This window comes from Scardinius erythrophthalmus (genome assembly GCF_964197995.2).
Source record: "Scardinius erythrophthalmus genome assembly, chromosome: 1".
NCBI classification, from domain to species: Eukaryota; Metazoa; Chordata; class Actinopteri; order Cypriniformes; family Leuciscidae; genus Scardinius; species Scardinius erythrophthalmus.
The window spans coordinates 78,345,078-78,364,067 of NC_138221.1; the positions used below are offsets into that span (position 1 = coordinate 78,345,078).

The 18,990-nt window shown below is 39.0% G+C and overlaps 1 pseudogene across 1 annotated transcript; it reads left to right on the top strand.

Annotated features, from left to right (window-relative positions):
- Positions 1–4,588: 4,588 nt before the first annotated feature.
- On the top strand, positions 4,589–17,861 carry LOC308696712 (trace amine-associated receptor 13c-like; annotated as a pseudogene). Its single transcript has 2 exons — positions 4,589–4,790; positions 16,865–17,861. The product of its transcript is annotated as a trace amine-associated receptor 13c-like (transcript).
- Positions 17,862–18,990: the final 1,129 nt, after the last annotated feature.

Sequence of the window (18,990 nt, forward strand, 5' to 3'; positions counted from 1 at the left end):
CTGTAGAAGGCGGCGTTGGCCAGCGGCTTCGAGGGCTCGTCCCGCTGATGTGCTTGCCTCAACGACGCTGCTTCCGTGATCCAGCGATGCGTGCGCTTCGCTGAAGAGATTAAAATCGAGTGAGTCAGCCTTCTCGAGCTCCTTTTATAGAGGTAAGCCACGCCCGTTTCGGCGGGAAGTGGCGAGGAGGGCGCGAAGCGCCCTCATTGGCCTGATGTCATCCCAGGCCTCGCTCGATTGGCTTAAGCAGTTGCCGCAGAGCAGCCAATGAGCGAGCAAGCCGTCTCGCCATAGCTGTCTGCTGCTGCCGCAACGCGTTTTACATATATGAAAATTAAAGGATAATTTTTTGCTTCAGTGTTTCGTGAAAAGAGACTTTTCCCGTAGCGTTTTGAATAAAACGCAGTACGAGAGGACTCTCGTAAGAGAACATTGGTGGGTAACAATTAGAGGTCAGGGGGTCAGATCATTCATCCCCACTAAATATTTAACTGTTCTCTGACACTCCAGATGAACCCATGCAGTGTCTCTCACCTATATCTAGGTTTATTGCAGAGAACGATTTTCTTTTCAGCTCAGACGCTCCACAAGAAACAGAAGTGGGGCCTGAAGAATGTGTAGCAAGCACCTCACAACACATTCCCCAACCAAGGCCCAAAAAAGCCTTATCTGGAAAAATCTCATACGGACCTCACACAGATGGGTCTAGAAAAGAGAAGAGAAGCAGATCCCTCTGAGACAGCTCCACCAGAGGGTGTAGACTCCAGAAATGAAGAAAGAACAGAAAATCTCCCAGTTGCAGCACCTGCTGACGAAACAAACACAAGTGACATAAATGTACAGACCACAGTCTCTGACAGCCCGGTAGCGCGGCCTACCAGACTAAGTCAGCCTAGCCTGGAGTCAGCCTAACCCTAACTTCAGAAAAATTATGTAATAATTGGTGACTCCCAACGTGTTCAGAGTCCCAGCCATCAACTGCCCTGATTTACAGGTAGACAGTTACCCTGGGGCCAAACTGCAGCACGCAGCTAACCTAATTGAAAAGGCCACAATTGCACTACAGCCCGAAAAGATCATCCTGTCCTTTGGTTTCAATAACAGACAGCAGAGATACAGGATTGCAGATATAACAGAACTGCAAAAGACCCACAAGGCCGTCACCAAGAGACTGCCCAACACAGAAGTGTTCTTACCACTGATATATTTCACCAGATCATTGTCACTTTACGAGCAAGTCATGATTAAACACTTGAACACTCACATAAAGAAAAACACCAGTTGTATCCCCTTGCTTCCCACTGAACAATTCATGATGGAAGTGATGGGACACACTGGAGGAACTCCACGGCTAAAGCTATGCTGCAACACTGGAAAACACATTTAAACTGTTCATTTATGTCCAAAACAGTCCAAAACAGGACCAGAATAAACTCATTGTGAATATCTCAAAGAAATTCAAATTATCTAAAGAACAACGTGCGGTTTTACTCAAAGGCCTATCTTTTATTCCCACACCTAAGGGAGTTAGAGCTCAAGAAATACCGTTATTAAAAGTTATGCAAGCCTAAATTGCCTTTCTTTGAGGGTAAAAAGAATCAAAAACAAAAAATTCCCTTCACTAGAGCCTCAGACTGGACTCCAGCTTTATCCAGCCTACCTAAACAAATCACATATAATCAGAGCTGACAATTATGCATACAAGCACCTAAATTGGGGCCTGAAAACACCAGAAAACATAACAAGGGGAGAAAGAAAAGCTCTGTTAGAACTACAAAGAATTATGGCTATTATTATAAAACCTGCTGATAAGAGGAATGCAACTATTATTATGGATAAAACACAGTATATTTGGAAAGGACAGAGACAGTTGGCAGTGAAGGAACACTATTGCACACTAGAGGGAGCCATATATCCACAAACTAGAATCATCTAGATACTAGATTAAATGCTTGATAAAAAAATAAAATAATTAGTGGGCCACAAAAATACTTTTTTTGTGAGAAAACCCTCCCAGGCTCAGAAGATTTTATTTATTACCCAAGATCCATAAAGAGCCTGAAAAATGGAGTGTCCCTGGTAGACATGTGCCGGTATTCGGTAATGCGATAAATCGCGGTAATGAATATGCACGATATTGTTATCGCGGGCACTTCAAAATACCGTGAAAAACAATAGATCAGAATTGATATTTATAGAACGCGCATAAGCTTATTTTCCATCAACCGCTTAAACAAACACTGCATATATGCTGCGCGAAACACGTGCGCACTCTGATGTAAACAATCCCCACATGAAGCGCTGTGTGCATGCGGCGAAGTGCGCACTCTAGTCTAATGTAAACAATCCTCACATGGAGAAGAAGCACGGCGGAAGGAGGAACACTGCCGACGATTTATCCCCCTTCTAAAAGCAGGGCTGTCAACTCTACGCATTCAGCGTGAGACTCACGCAATCGACACTTTTCACACGCTCTCGCGCCACACATTCATTTTCTCACGCAGAGAAAAATCCCGGAGCAAAGAGTACACTGACACCGACAGACTAGACAGAGCAGGTTACTTTTGAAAATTCTCAGCTCTCATGTTCTGTCCATTTTATTACGAAATTCAGACAATAAATACCATTTTGGTGCTTGTAAATGTGACGTGACCGATCGCTGTAGCGCCTCAGTTCAAGTAAACCGATCATCTGTTGCTTTTTATTTAAAGATACAGTACAACTTACCGAAAGGTATTTATGCCTCATACATAATATCGATCAATCAGTGTTTTTCAACCACGGAAAGAGGTCAATAAAACTGCAGGTGAACAATTATGTCACAGAACGTTACATTTACCTCAGGAAAGCCATTTAATGTCCAACACGTTAGTTGACTAGAAAAAAATAGCTATAGAGAGGAGTATTTTGCTAAATATGTGCACTATATTACATTTGTATTATAGTTTTACTTGTGTCATAATTTATTATAATGAAAACCAAATTATATTTAATTTAATTTGTTCATTTTTAACCTTTAATAATTATAGTAATTAAAATACTGTGATAATACCGTATACCGTGATAAAAGCTCAATCAATTAATCGCAGCATGAAACCCTCCAGGAAGACCAATAGTATCCGATTGTAACAGTGGGACATATTTTACAGCTGAATATATAGAATATTTTTTGAATCCCATATCTGTACGTCACCCTAGTTACCTTAAGGATACTTATGATTTTATATCAAAAATTAAAAAATGTAAAATACCTAAAAATGCATTTCTCTTCACCATAGATATAGATAGCTTATATACAAATATAGAAACTGAGGTAGACCTCAAAGCTGTAAAAAAGTTTATGGAAAAATACCCAGACCCCAAAAGACCAGATCATTTTATACTTAAATTATTAGAAATCAATCTTACTAGAATTCTATTTACAGACTAATGGGACAGCAATGGGAAAGAAATTTGTGCCCTCATGCAAATATATTTATGGCAGACTGGGAAGAATCAGCTTTGACCTCAGCTAGTAAGAAACCGTATGCATACTACAGGTTCCTGGACGACATATGTGGAGTATGGATATTTTCTAAAGAGGATTTTGTTGCCTTCACTGACCATCTCAACACACACCAAAATCCATTCAAATTAAATATACATTTGACCCAAAGGAGGTCAACTTTTTGTATGTGGTCTCCTATAAAGGACCTACATTTTTGGAAACTAGCTTCCTTGATTTTAGAGTCTATTTCAAGGAGACGGACACACATTCACTTTTACACAAAAGGAACTTACACCCTAAACATACATTTAAGAGAATCATAAAATCACAATTACTCAGATTTAAAAGAATCTGCACACAACCGTCCTCCTTTTATTCAGCTGTGCAAACCCTCTTTGGGGCCCTCAAACACAGAGGATAGGGGAGAGCGGGGTAAGTTGTCACACGGGTAAGTTGTCACACTGTTCATAACTCCAACACTAGAGGCTCTGTCTCAAAAATCAAATTACCACTTTATGTGACTTCTTCTTCTATAGTCAACTTCCTTTTCACATGTGGTCAAGATCACTGAATGGGATTAAGTTTGAATTTGAAAAGATGGCGGCGCCGGGTGTGTCAGGTATAGCTGCAGCTCTCTTTGTATACGTGCTGATTACAAGTAATATCAGTTATACCGTCACCGGACAAACTTTTGATGACAGATACTTCCCTTATGGTGAGACAAAACTATCCTGGGCACCTCATTTGAGGGCGAGCCATGTAAATAAACACTTCGGATTCGGGAGATATGCCTTAGCTGTCACCCTCATTCATCCACATCTCTTCAGTCAAGCAAGAGGTCGAGTGTACAAAACTGTACTTCAGCAACAACAAAGCCTCGCGTTCATAATTGCAATTTGTCTACTACTATCCGGAGACATACATCAATGCCCCAGACCGCTCAGCGCACCAGCACAGACGGGACCTCGTGTATCATCTACCCACAGTAGGAGCAACACTGGAAACCTTCAGGTATGTTCACCATGTACACAAAACTACACACTCGAACAACCGACTCACCTGCCTGATTCTATCTTCTCGGCGAGCACCGTGGGTCTACCGATGACCGGCACGGTGGCGATGGTCAGTTCAATGGAGGAGGAATCTGGATTCTCCCGGAGGGATGGCTTGTTTACCTGGGAAGCGCCGCGTGTGCTAACTCCACCAGCACCTTGTGCGACGGAGAGGAACTCGGGAAACGTTGCTTATCCTGTTCACGGCACCGCGGTTCAGCAGAAATCACCATATGGGTCTAATAATGCAGGTGAAAACTCACCAACTCGACAACTGTTACAGTTACATCTCCATTCAAGTGAAAATAAAGCTAACATAAGTAGTTTAACTACGACTGGAAGTACTACAAAGCAAAACAGGAAGTTGACAACAAATCTAGCAGTCGTGAAAAACAGGAAATGGAATGTTTTTAGAACTGTCAATAACTCTAATATAATATGGGACTCCAGCATAAAACCAAAGGGTTTACTTGGTGGACACCTTAATGTACGTAGTCTCATATCAAAAAATGAACAAATCCAACATCTGTTAATAGACTCAAATTTGGATTTTCTATGTCTGTCTGAAACCTGGCTTCATGCAAATTCACCTCTTGCAGCCATTACCCCATACCAGGTTATCAAATTTACAGAAGAGATAGGGTGAGATCTAAAGGAGGCGGTGTCATGGTGTACATAAAAAACAGCATTCGCTGTGAGGAAATAGACTTGTCAAATAGTGACTTGGAATGTATCGGATTAAAAATTATTTTATCTCCACAGATGTATTTTAGCCTGATAGTAATTTATCGCCCACCCTCGGCCAAAATTGATTTTAATGAAAATTTCCGCAGCATGCTTTTAAATTGCAACTTCGAAAAAGAAGTAATAATAATGGGAGATTTTAATGTTAACTGGGAAGATAGATCAGCCAGGAAAAATCTCAAACAAATAAGCGATAACTTTGATCTAACACAGGTAGTTAAGGGTCCAACAAGAATAACCCATAATACTGGAACTCAGATTGATTTAATATTCAGCAACAAACCAGAAAGAATCACAAAATCCTATAACATGATCACAGGCCAATCGGACCACAATATAGTTCTGGTGGCAAGAAAATTAACCAGCAAAAGATTTTGTGTTTCCACTGCTAAGGTGCAATAATCAACCAGAATACCTAACAAAGACCAGGACCTTTTCAAAAACACAATAAACAGGTTTAATTGGAGTAATTTGCTTGCAGGGAAAGACTTACATGAGAGAAGTACTATGCTCTCAAGTAAACTGCAATATTTCATTAACCCTCTGGGGTCTGGGGTGTTTTCGGCTCGATGGTGTTTTATGCCCCCAATGGCTCCTTAGAGGCAGCTAACCCTACCCTCAACCTTAAACCTACCCATCCCCTCGCTGCCTGGAAGGCGCCGTTGGGGGCATAAAACACCAAAGACCGTGTTTTCTGGGCTTTGGAGGTGTTCTGACATGCTCTGACATTTGTGGTTATTTCTGTTACTTGTGACATTTTCATGGCTAAAGTCTAATTACACTGTATTCAGCACAAACTCTGCTACAATAATATATCAGCAGCATGTATGTAAAAGTTTGTAGTTTTGAGATAACGACATTTATGCGTGGTTTGTGAAAATACAAAAAAAAAAATTCTCACTGAAATAAGGTCATGAAACCCATATTGATTATTTCTTCACAAGACTTTTGAAAATTGTATGACGTAGCCTAGAATATTTGCTCCAAAACTATGTGAAAATCACCCTGACTGCTCATTCAGATAAGACAATATATTGATTTAAAAATTTTACGACGTGTTTTGTGTGAAAAAGATTTATGCAGGAGCTCATTAATATGTAAGCTTTTCACACCTGAGAAAGACAAAGACACTCCCTAATGGCCCTATTAGGAGCTATCAGGCCCTGTCATTCTGAGCAACCTTGCACAAAGAATGAGGAGATTTAAAAAAGAATGGCTTTAAGATTGTTTAGATTTATTTACAACACAACATAATCCAAAGATACAAAACAAATGACAAAAAAGCACTCATTGAAAACAATTATCCAAAGACAAAGACCTTTGTGCCATTCCTAAAAACATTGTACATACCTTTCATTCCCAAGGTGTTTGATTTTCACTTTACCATGTTCATGTACAGAGACTCATGTGAATGTTGAAGTCAGCAGGAGTGGCACCTGGGCCCTGAAAAAAAAAAAAAAAAAGTGAACATACTGATATCATGAAAAACTATAGGCCTGCACGATTTTGGGAATAAATTTTAGATTTTTCTGGTTAAAATTGCTTTTTAAAATTCACAGAATACACACATACACACACACATAAATGTTTCCAACAATAAATAATATAATGAACACCAGGTTTGTTGTGCCTTGTAGGCATAGGCTATGCGCAGTGCTGCATAAAATAATAATAACAATAACCATATCAGCCTATAAATCTTCCAAAATATTTCAGTAACAACTAAGCTAGAGAAAAATATATTGATTATCATGTTACTTCAAATGTTTCCATTCGTTATGATGATATGAAATGAGATAATAGTAAAAACATGAAGCCGTTTGGTGCGTTTTGCTTTTCAAACGCGATCGCGCTCAAATATAAAACATTATGGTTACCATATACATATCTACATTTGAGCAGATATCCACAAACACAGTAACAGTAAACACGGGTCTAAATATTATAATATTCACCATATATCTAGCAACAGTTCAACTGCAATGTGAAATTTATGCAACAACAAACTAATATGTAAGAATTTCTTACCTTACATCTTTCTTGTCTTCAAATCGCGTTCTTCTTCTTCTGAGGTAATTCCAATGTAAGCTCATGGCGCGTCTTTCAAACTCGACGAAAAGCACAAGTGTGAAGTGTTTTGGTGTTTTGTTTCTGAGGTAACGAGCGCGTTCGCGTTCCATGTGGAGATTTGCATGTGAATATCTGCGCGAGTGGGCGTGGTTAAATTAAAAATAATTAGGAAGCGTTTGAGAAGCTGGACATCTTGTTGGTTTTATACAAATTACTTAAAACAGAGAATATTTGTTTTCAGTTTGAATCCGATCATTTAAAAGTACACACTTAAATGTTTATAAAGGTATATGGCTCATAAATGTGTGACAAGTATTCACTGAGTTTTGTTTCAGTTTATAGACGTGCTCAAGAAAAAAAAAATGTTCACTGTGACGGAGAGGCAGAACGCACACCCTGTTTATTTTCTTTATTTTACAAAAGCACAATGTTTTGATTTGATTGTAAGTGGACACCTACAAAAGTAAAAATATCACAGATTCTTTTTTTATATTTCTTTTTTCTGTATGACCATAAATGATGGAGTAATTTAAGTTTATAGTGCTACAATGTGGAGAAAATCCTATCAGAGGGTTAAGGAGTTTACTCAGAAATTTAGAAATAGAAACTCCAAGAATAGTCTTCCATGGATTAATGCTGAAATCCTGAAAGTGATGAAAGAACGTGACCTTGCAAAAAAAAAAAGGCAAATAAATCAAAACTATGTCATGATAAACACCATTTTAGAATGCTGAGGAACAAAGTAACATCTATGTTGAGAAAGTCAAGGGCTGAATTTTTTCTGAGCATAATAAGCAAAGCAGGGGGCAATTCGAAGTTGATTTGGGATCAATTAAAAAAACTGATGGGGCAGGTGTAAGAACTGATTTTCCTGCTAAAACAAAACTCACCCTGCAATAACGTCATAAAATGTCCCCTGGACAGCAGATAGCAAAGACAGAGCACAGAACCTTGTGCCCAAACTTATCTCATTGTCCCCCTGTTTGACTTCAACTCATCCCCCCTCTCCCTCCTCAAGGCACTGAAAGTTCATTAAGAATGTCTATTTAACACATATGGTGTTTCTTGTGAATATGTTGTTTTTCCTTTTAATGTTTGGTATCATTTTAAAGGGCACAGTGCGATTGGTAAAATGGTCTTAATTTCATTGCAGTCATTGGTTTAATGAGAAAGATTGAGAACTTAGAAGAATCCTGTATCTCCTCTCTGGCTGATATCTCTTTACGATATCTCCTGAAACCAGGTGCTACCCCCCTGGGGTACATGGATTGGCCCAAACAACTCTAAACAACATTTGTATAACCCCTGTTGTTCTGGTCTGGTATTTAAGGTGAGGGGACAGAGCAATCTTTGGGACCAGGATCATCCCCCATAGTGATGTTTCAGTGCTTTCCTGTTGGAAGGCCCTGACACATTACTGTGTCTTTGTCAGGAAAACATTACTTACTTTTAGAGTCATCTTTGAGTAAATGATGTCATGTATTTTTGAATTGGCTTTTAATAATTTACTTCTGTAATTGGCATGATTTTTACCTGACAAATAAATGTTAACCTTGATTTATTCTGCATTCTTCTGAAATCATTATTTCCAGTAGATTAATGTGCAGTCTGGTGTTTCCGCAAATCTTTGTCCAGGATAGATCAAACTGAAGGCACTATGAATGGAGCATGGAGCACATCTTAGGAAGACCTCCTGATTTCTGACTATCTCCTGACTTAGCATGTTGTACGCTGCAACTATTATAAAAGATTACACCTATGGGTCTGCAGTGAGCGGCTGCATAGGGTAAAATACTTGCACTGCACCCTCTGACTATTTCAGGACTGGCTAGTTTGTGATCGTGAGCGCGCAGTCGCGACGTGACGTCTCAAAGCGACACTAGGTCCATAATGAACGAATAATTGAAAGTATGGGATAATCAGAATAATCAAAGATCTAAATTAATTCATAATCAATATTTATGAGTATTTTCTAATCAGAAATACGATCTAAATTTGATTATCATTTGAAATTGGAGTCAGATTACGCATAGAGCTAAAGTAATACTAAAACTAAGTTCCAATAAATTAAGTGAACTTCACTGGATCGCTGAAAAGACATACACGCTTTAAACCTTCGCCAGGCCGTTGGATTCCGTCGTTGGGCCAATGGGTGGTCCTTACACAGGAACACAAAGAAAGAAAACCTGTTGAACTTTTATTAGATGGAAAACATATCGCTGATCCAGCTGTTGTTGATACGGCATTTAACAATTATTTTGTTGACCCTGTTGCATCTATTGCACTATGTTTTTTACAGATAGACACAAGTAATTGTTCAGTTTTGTCGTCAGAGCCCAGCCTTGTGTTTTCCAGTGCCTCTGAAAGAAATATAGAAGCCTTAATCAGGTCACTTAACACATCAAAAGCTAAAGATGTGTTTGGAATGGATACCACAATGCTGAAAGATCTAGGTTCATCATTAATTATACCCATCACAAAAATTATAAATCAGTCTATCTCCGAGGGGGAATTTCCAAATGCATGGAAGTCAGCCATTGTTTCCCCAATATTTAAATCTGGAGACAGACAAATCATTTCCAATTACAGACCCATTAGTATTTTGCCAGTAATGTCAAAGGTTCTGGAAAAGTGGGTATCTCAACAGATTAGAGATCACCTGAACAACACTGTTTTTTCCCTCCATCCACTACAATTTGGATTTAGGCCAAACCATTCTACCGAGACAGCTAACTGCTTTTTCATTGAAAACATTAAATCATTGCTTGACAAGAACAGCGTTGTTGGAGCCATCTTTTTAGATCACGGGAAAGCTTTTGACACTGTTAATCATAAAATTTTACTCTCCAAACTTTCTCATCTCAACTTTTCAGATAATGCTCTTAAGTGGGTAGCATCTTATTTTTACCACCGATCACAAACCGTCCATATTGGCAGCTATCAGTCTGAAACCCTTTACTTGTCCACTGGAGTGCCCCAAGGGTCAATCCTGGGCCCTCTTCTGTTCTGCATATATATTAATGACCTACCACATGTGTGCCCAGAAGTGAATATTCAAATGTATGCAGACGACACAGTTCTATACATACATGGGCCATCAAAAACAGCAGGGGCAACTAAACTTACAAACGCTATGGTAAAGATCAGTGAATGGCTAAACCAGTGTAGCCTTCAGTTAAATGTCTCCAAGACAGTCGGTACGTTTTTTACTAAAACTACCAACTCAACAGTAAATCCGGAGGTTGTAATATCTGGTGAAAAACTTCAAATAGTTTAGTTTAATAGTTTAATAGTTTTTGCTAATTTAAGTATCTCGGTATTCTCATAGATTCCAAACTCAACTTTAATTCTCATAGCACCAAAACTGTCAAGAAAGTAAAATGTAATCTATCCAATTTTCGATTTATCAGAAACTCAATGTCCACACGAGCAGCCAAAATGTTTATGCATTCACTGATCTTTTCGCATATGACTTACTGCCTCACCAGCTGGTCCCAGGCCAACCACACCACTTTGAAACCAATACAGTCCCTATACAAACAAACACTTAAAGTTCTGGATAAGAAACCACGTCATTTTAATAACTGCAATATTCAGTCAAAATACAATTTATCAAGTTGGGAAAATCTTATTAAGTTCACAAATATCTGTTTAGCATATAAAATCCTTCATGGCCTGGCTCCTCCACCTCTTAGTGAGTTTCTGAGTTTAAGGTCTAACACCAGTCGCCTCACTAGAGGAACATCCAGAGGAGACTGTGTCATTCCATTCAGGAAAACTGCGTTTAGTCAGTCAGCCTTCTCTATTAAAGCTTCAAAAGAATGGAACAACATTCCAACACCAATCAGAGAAATCAATAGTTATAATGTATTCTGCTCATCATTAAAACCTTGGCTCCTTAGCAATCAAACATGCCAGCACTGAACTTCCATTGCTGCTTTCTTGAGTCATCTTGCATGTTCTTCTTATCAAATTCGATACTGTTGCATTTTAATGTTTACTCTCTCTTTTAAAGGGGTCATATAATGGTACATGCACTTTTACAAGTTGATTGTACTGAAATGTGTGTTGGCAGTACCTGTACACAACCATCATAAAATGATAAAAATCCATCCAGTGTTTTTTTTTTAATCTTCTTATATGTTTCCCCCTCTCCTGAATCAAGCTGTTCGATTTTGTGATGTTGAACGTTTCAACACAGACCCGCCCTAGTGAGCGAGCTGTCAATCATAGCCCGCGCCAACCGGCGTGTTCATTGCTAATAGCTGGAGCACTGAGTAGAATGGCGTCTAAGCGATTGTGGTGTTCTTGGGTGTAATAACGAACACAGCAGTCATTTTGATGTTCCTAAATCCGTACAGCTGAAGACGCAGTGGCTAAGTTTGTTTTCGAAGGGAATATTCCCCGCGATCAACGTCAATGCTTTCACGTTTGCGTGAATCATTTCACCAGACTGCTTTACAAACGAGGATCAGTATAAAGCTGGTTTTGCTAAGAAGCTGCTCCTGAAAAAAGCTGCACCTCCAGAAGAAGTGAGTGAGTGTAACATTTTATTAACCTTTATATTAATCTTTATATTAATCTTTGCAAATCGCTTGTTGCACGCTTCACGATGAATGCGGCTATTTTTACACTCAGGGTACATTACGGCATGTTTTCTATGTATGACGTTCTCAATATAATTCATAATCCCATGTTTATAATAAACAACGCGTTATGGTTATTGTGTTACAAACATTGTAATCACAGAACAGAGGGGCGGGGTGAGCAAAGCTCATTATCATTTAAAGACACATGCACTGAAACGGCGTGCTGAAAACAGAGCTGTTTTTGACCAGGTAAAATTAGTGTTTTCTTACAATACTAATGAGAATTTTTAATTAAAGTATATTACAAACTTTTAATTTAGACCCTAAAGAATCATATTAGCTTGTACAAAAATGACATTATATGACCCCTTTAAGCTTTGTATTATAACTGACTAATGTTATTGACTGTGTCCTTTAATACTGATTCTAGTTGTTTCATGAACTGATGCTTGTGCTCTTATGTCCTGTCACCTCCAGCTGCATTCCCACTTAAGCTCTGTCGCACATGAACTCTTTGTTGCATGTAGGGGTGTGCGATATGACGATTTTTGATCGTGGACGATTAAAATGTCTCCAGGATCTGCTTTTGAAGAAATATCGTAGAATCGTGCATTATATCTGTTCTGGCGCCTCTGTCATACTGAACAACGTATATTCACATAAAATGTTAACGCAGCGGAACAGGAGACTGCAGTTCACAAAAGTTAATAATTTGCATGTGCTTTAATGCCTTGTCGGTTAAACATTTAATTCGCGTGCTGATGCGCTGTTCTAACGTATGCGTTTCTCAGCGCGTACATGTGAAGCTCACATGCACTAAAAGCCTGTCTACCAGCGCCTGGATACTGGACTAAGTTAAGTTATCTTTCGAGTCTTATTGTGCTTATACTGTTAAATACACACAAGGTTTACATAAACAAAGTCAGTTATGTCTAAAGTGAAAGCAAACTTGAGAAAATCTGCTTGTCAAATACGTGTATATTAGACGTGTCGCGCGCAGCTCTTAAAGGAGAACTCCGGTCAATTTTAACATTGAGCTAATTTTTTTGTACATTTGGAGTGCTGTCAATACAGAGAACAACGACAAAAAACGGTGTTGCCTACACCGAGTTATTCTATTTTTAAAATTTGCACCCTGTTGACTTCAATAGGGCAAGTAGTAAGCCTGCTTTTTAGCCTCTTAACATCCTTTAAGTGTCATTACAAGTGCACAGAAAATGTGAGTGATTCCTTCCGAGTGAACACGGGTGGATCTGACTGCAGTAGATGTTAGAGATATTAATAAAAACGAAGTTAATTCAGCCAGCGCTCATACCTTTGTTTACATCCTGTTTTCGGTGGAACGCCATAGTAATCGATTGTCGAGTTCACGCGCGTGATCATTGGTAACTAGACCTATGCGCGTGAACTCGACTATCGATTACTATGGCCTTCCACCGAAAACAGGATCACTTTCAAATCCAGACTCAAAACACATCTGTTTAGCTATGCATTTACTGAATGAGCACTGTGCCGCTGTTCGTCCAACTGTTTGTACTGTATTGTATGTTATTTTATTTTTCTAAACTGTTGTAATTATTCTTATTTCTTTTTATTATTTTAATTTCTTCTATGTAAAGCACTTTGCATTGCCATTGTGTATGAAATGTGCTATATAAATAAACTTGCCTTGCCTTGCCTTGACATTGAGCCTTTGTAGGAGGTTGTGGGAGATGAAGTTACTCGCTGAGCCGGAATCGATGAGAGCTTGTGCTGGAACAGTTGAACGGGACGTTACAAGGGTTACTGTGGTACGGGTCAGAGATGCAATTTTCTGAGAAAGTTGGATGGTACTCACCGCTGGGCGTGGAGGTCGAACGGGACAGTTGGAGATGATGTGTTCTTCTCTCCCACAGTACAGACATAGATGGTTTGGCTATAGAGACGGAGGATGCAAAGCGGGTTGGAATAACAGAATCTCAGGATCTAAACCTTGATGATAGGCTGTGAGAAGAGCCGTTTCATTCCATCCACTTGCCACGGCGAGTGTACGGAACTGCAAGGCATAAGAACTCACAGAGTTTTTACCTTGTTGAAGATGAAAAAGTTGATCATGGATGGATGGAGTGGACGTGGTTTGACCGAAGACTTCTTTGAAATGCCTTAGAAATGCAGACAATGACTTAGTAATGGGAACTTTGGCTTGCCATAGCGATTGAGCCCACTGAAGAGCACGACCGGAGAGGAATGAGATCACAAAAGCAATGTGCGCTCGATTTGGGGTGTAAAGATGAGGTTGCATCTCGAAGTGTAGGTTGCACTGTAGAATAAACCCGCTGCAATCCTCCGCCTCGCCGCAGTATGTCGCTGGTCGGACATGACGAACGGCATTCACTGGGAAGCAGACACACTCTGTCAGTTCAAAGCTAGACTAAAAACACATCTCTTTGACCTAGCATACACATAACACATTATAGACGGGAACACTTCCCATAAATCCTGATGTACTCATTACATCATAAGAAGAATGGCGTCTACGCTAATATTAGTCTCTCTGTTTATCCTGAGGTTTACTGCAGTCCGCCGGATCCAGGCCGTATCCAGATCTGATGAAGGACCTGCGCCTGGACGCGACGACAGCGCAGTCCTGAAATGTCAACTAGTCTCTTCCCTGTGAAGGCCTCCCTCCTCTCCCTTTACCTCAGTACAGATAAAGCGTTGTCGGGATAATTCCAGTTCGCATGGCTACGTGGAAGTGAGAAAAATTCTGTATTATAAATTTTAAGGCCAGACAAGTAGTTTGTTGAGGGTTGATTTGTAGGGAAGGACTCCACGCCTGCGCACATATATTCAAATGTGCATCCCTATAGACTGAACTCGTAATACGCATGTGCACGCCATCAGCGTTCTCACAGGTTCGCGTTTTTGAAGTTTGCGTAGAAAGAACTTAACAGTTTTCTGTTAAAACGGTGTCGTGTTAGCGGCCCCTAAGTTAATAACTAATGATCGTTGCGATGGAAGTGAATCAATCAAACTAACTTTAGCTGGACAATAACTTTATTCTAGAGCTGCTATAAAGCCAAAACAATCTCTGTTACTTTAATTTCCTATTATCAATGTAAAGCTGCTTTGGAACAATCTACATTGTTAAAAGCGCTATATAAATGAAGATGACTTGACCAATTCAGCGAATGGATCCGAGACAGAGGTGCTCGTGCTCTGCATGTTGTTGGTCTGGTCTTCTGTCACATCCATAAGAAGGCAGACAAGGTAGAGTGTAACAAACAAACAAAATTTATTAAAGTGCAGAGTGAGTGATGCAGGATGAGTTGAACGATGAAGGCAATGCTGATATGGTGAACACTTAGCTGAACTTGAATAATGTCTTTGCAGGTGATGACGATGACGAGTGTAGTGATCAGGTGCAGTGGGCAGAAGTGATGGCTCTGTTGACTCCATGACAATAATGGATGTCATTGGGAATTGTATCCTTTTTATTACACATGTTCAATTCAATAGCTTTTTCACCGTTCAGTGTAAAGATTATTTCACCATTTTTGATAATGTGTTTTGTAGGGCCGGGACTCGATTAAAAAAATTAATCTAATTAATTAGAGGTTTTGTAATTAATTAATCTAAATTAATCACATTTTAATTGCATATAAATATTTGACCTGAGAACAGTGAGAAGTAATTTTTTTTCAAATGGATTTTTAGTATACCATTGAATAATGACTGAATACATAAGCTTAAGCAACAAAATATTGTTTATTTTTATTCAACCAAGTCCAGCAGACCAGTGCAATTTTTGCCATTAAGTGTAGCAATAGCATATTTAGAAATATAATACATTTCAGAAATTCAGGTAGCCTATAGGTAGGTAGACCTTCTGTAAACTGTTTTTTTTTAAGTAAAACACAATACTTTCAAGTACATTCAGAACATTGGAAACCCTGACTATTAGAAAACATCTCTCTGTTGCTTCAGAGGCCATAACAGACTAAGTCCAACTCTCAATAACCTTGGCCAAAACAATAAAGAGTTCAACATAAAGTGCCAGTTGCACCAACAACATAATACATAGTTAAACATAAAGTGTACCATTTAAAATAAAATAAAAAAAGTGCCAGTGATTGATCTCAGTCCCTATTCTTTCGTGGTTTGTTGTTGTCTGAAGTCATGAACGCTAGTCGGTGCTCCAGTATAATCGGTCTGCCGAAACTCATCCAGTGAGAAACGTTCCGCGGTGCAAAAATAAGTGTGATTAAAATGCGTAAAAAATGTTTAACTAAGATTAATTAATTATTTTTTGTGTAATTAATTAATCTTAATTAACGTGTTAAAGTCCCGGCTCTAGTGTTCTGTATACGGGACAGTTATTGCCCACCTATTACATTGCAATAGTTAATAGTTATTTTACAGGGTAAACTGGGAGGGTTATGGACAGCTCAAGCATTCTTGAGTTCCAATGGATGACATAACCCCTCTATTTCTGGACCCCATTCCTAATTCACAGAAATCATCTTAACCTCACCAAGGGACCCCTCAGATGAGTTCCAGGAGCCGCTCAAAGGAAGGGTGATCTACAGTGGCTGATTACTGATTACAGCAAAAACCCCACACCTGTGTTCAGTTCAGTTCCACCTGTGCTTAACTTACATGTGGAAATACTAAACTATACCAAGACAGTGAAGAAACGATGCAAAAAAAAAAAAAAAATAATAATAATCCATTACCTTTTGAACAGTGTAAGATAATTCTAATCTGGACTGAAGAAATTAATTGCATTTCAAAGCTAATGTTCAACAAAAAAATATTGAAAAAAATTATTAAATAAAAAAAAAGTTTAAATGTTACATCATCAGTGGGCAGTACATGGGTGGGCCGTCTGATCCAGACACTGTATAAATTATATGACAATAAAGAGAGCAAAACATGAGGAGACTCACTCATGGCCTATGAGACAGAGGATCATGAGACTCTTTACTGCTTTCCTGCCGTCAACTCATCATGTATCAAGACCTTTGAATACTCTAGATATGAATACATTATTATGTATGTGTCTGTATCATTGCTGTCAGCATGGACTGTGTTTCTGAACCTGCTGGTGATCATCTCTATCTCTCACTTCAAGAGGCTTCACACACCTGATTATTCTCTCTCTGGCTATGGCCTACATGCTTTTTGGACTTATTGTGATGCCCATACAGGCCATCACACAGATTGAGGCTAGATGTTGGTACTTTGGAGAAACTTTCTGTAGTCTGTATATTATAGCCTTTGTATTGCTCTCCACAGCATCTCTCAGTAGTTTAGTTTTAATTGCTGTTGATCGTTATGTGGCTGTGTGTTATCCTTTACACTACCCACAGAAAATAACCATAACTAAAACTTTAATAAGCATCTGTCTGAGCTGGGCTTTTTCATTGTCTTATGCTCTTTCAATTGTAATTGTGTATAAATATTTTAACATTAATTCATCCACAGCCGACGTGTGTTATGGAGATTGTACTATTAGTGGGGGACTTCCCTTGTTTATCGCTGATGCGTTAATTACTTTTATTTTAACTTTATATATGAGGATTTTCTATGTAGTACATCAGCAAGTGAAAGTTATAAACTCTCTGATGAAGGGTGGTAAATGTGTAACGGAAGGTTCATTGAGGAGGAAATCTGAGAGTAAAGCTACTCTGACATTAGGAATCATTGTGGTAGTTTATATGATTGGCTATGTTCCATACTTTATCTGTTCTATATTGGTAAACTCTGCCACAACCATAAATGTTAACTATTTTAGGATGGCTCTGGAACATAACCCCAGGTCTGGATCCTCTGATCTATGCTATATTTTATCCCTGGTTTAAAAAGACAGTTAAACAAATCTTAACTCTGAAAATATTTCAGCCAGCATCCTCTCTGGTTGATATTTTTACAGAATAGAATAGAATAGAATAGAATAGAATAGAATAGAATAGAATAGAATAGAATAGAATAGAATGAGGCATTTATATAGCGCTTTCATATGTACACCCAAAGCACTTTACAATCATATCAGGGGATCTCTCCTCAACCACTTGGATGATGTGACAGCAGCCACAGTACAACGGCCCCAGTGCACTCACCACACACCAGCTATAGTGGAGAGGAGAGAGAGTGATAGAGCCAATTCAATTACAGAGTAATACATTGTAATAAAACTGGTAAAGCTGTCACTCATAAAGGATATGATTATCTTTGTAGGATTTATATTTGTAATTTAAACTACATGTATCTTTGTTTTATTTCAGAAAGTATGTTTTCTGCATTTGATGTTCAATTTGAACAATTAATGAAACTGAAATTGTATTAAAGGAGACATATCATGCTTTTAAATTGTTCCTTTTTACATATACATCATACATTTGTGGTCTATATAAAGCGGAACTGCAATGTTTGGGTCTGAATTCCTCATTATTATAGCTCCACAGGCCCCTTTTTTATCCCTTTTCTGAGGTGCTTCTGAGAGCAACTCGTTTTGGTGCGGTCTCTTTAAATGCAATTGAGACACTTCATACCCCGCCCCCTCTCCAGGTTGCAGAGGTTCAACTCCACCCCGTTCGGCCATTTTTGTAGTCTGATATCAGAGATAGGATTATCTAGCGGCACAGAAACTTTTTATTCACACGTTATTAACAAAATGTCAACAACGGAAGACTTGTCCAGCCAGCCTTACATGTTCGAGCCAGAGTTGGAGCCGGATCGAGATGAAAATGAAGACGACGAACCTGCAGAACAACGTCTTCATATGGATGTATTGCAATGGTGTGTTACTGTATTTACACATGAAACTTTGGTCTTCCGACATTTTACCACCGTGTCGATTTATTTTGATTAATATGTGCGAGGGAGAGAGAGCAAGACAGCGTCTAGTTTGGAGACGGTGATGTCTTGTTTACACTTTCGCCTGGCTCCGAAGAGAGAGTGCGAGCGCGCGCGAGACCGAGTCTCTCTCTCTCTGCTCGTTCTTTCAGTTAAACATGCGCCACAAGCGCGGCAGTTCATCTACATTAGACGGTGTAATGAAGCGTGT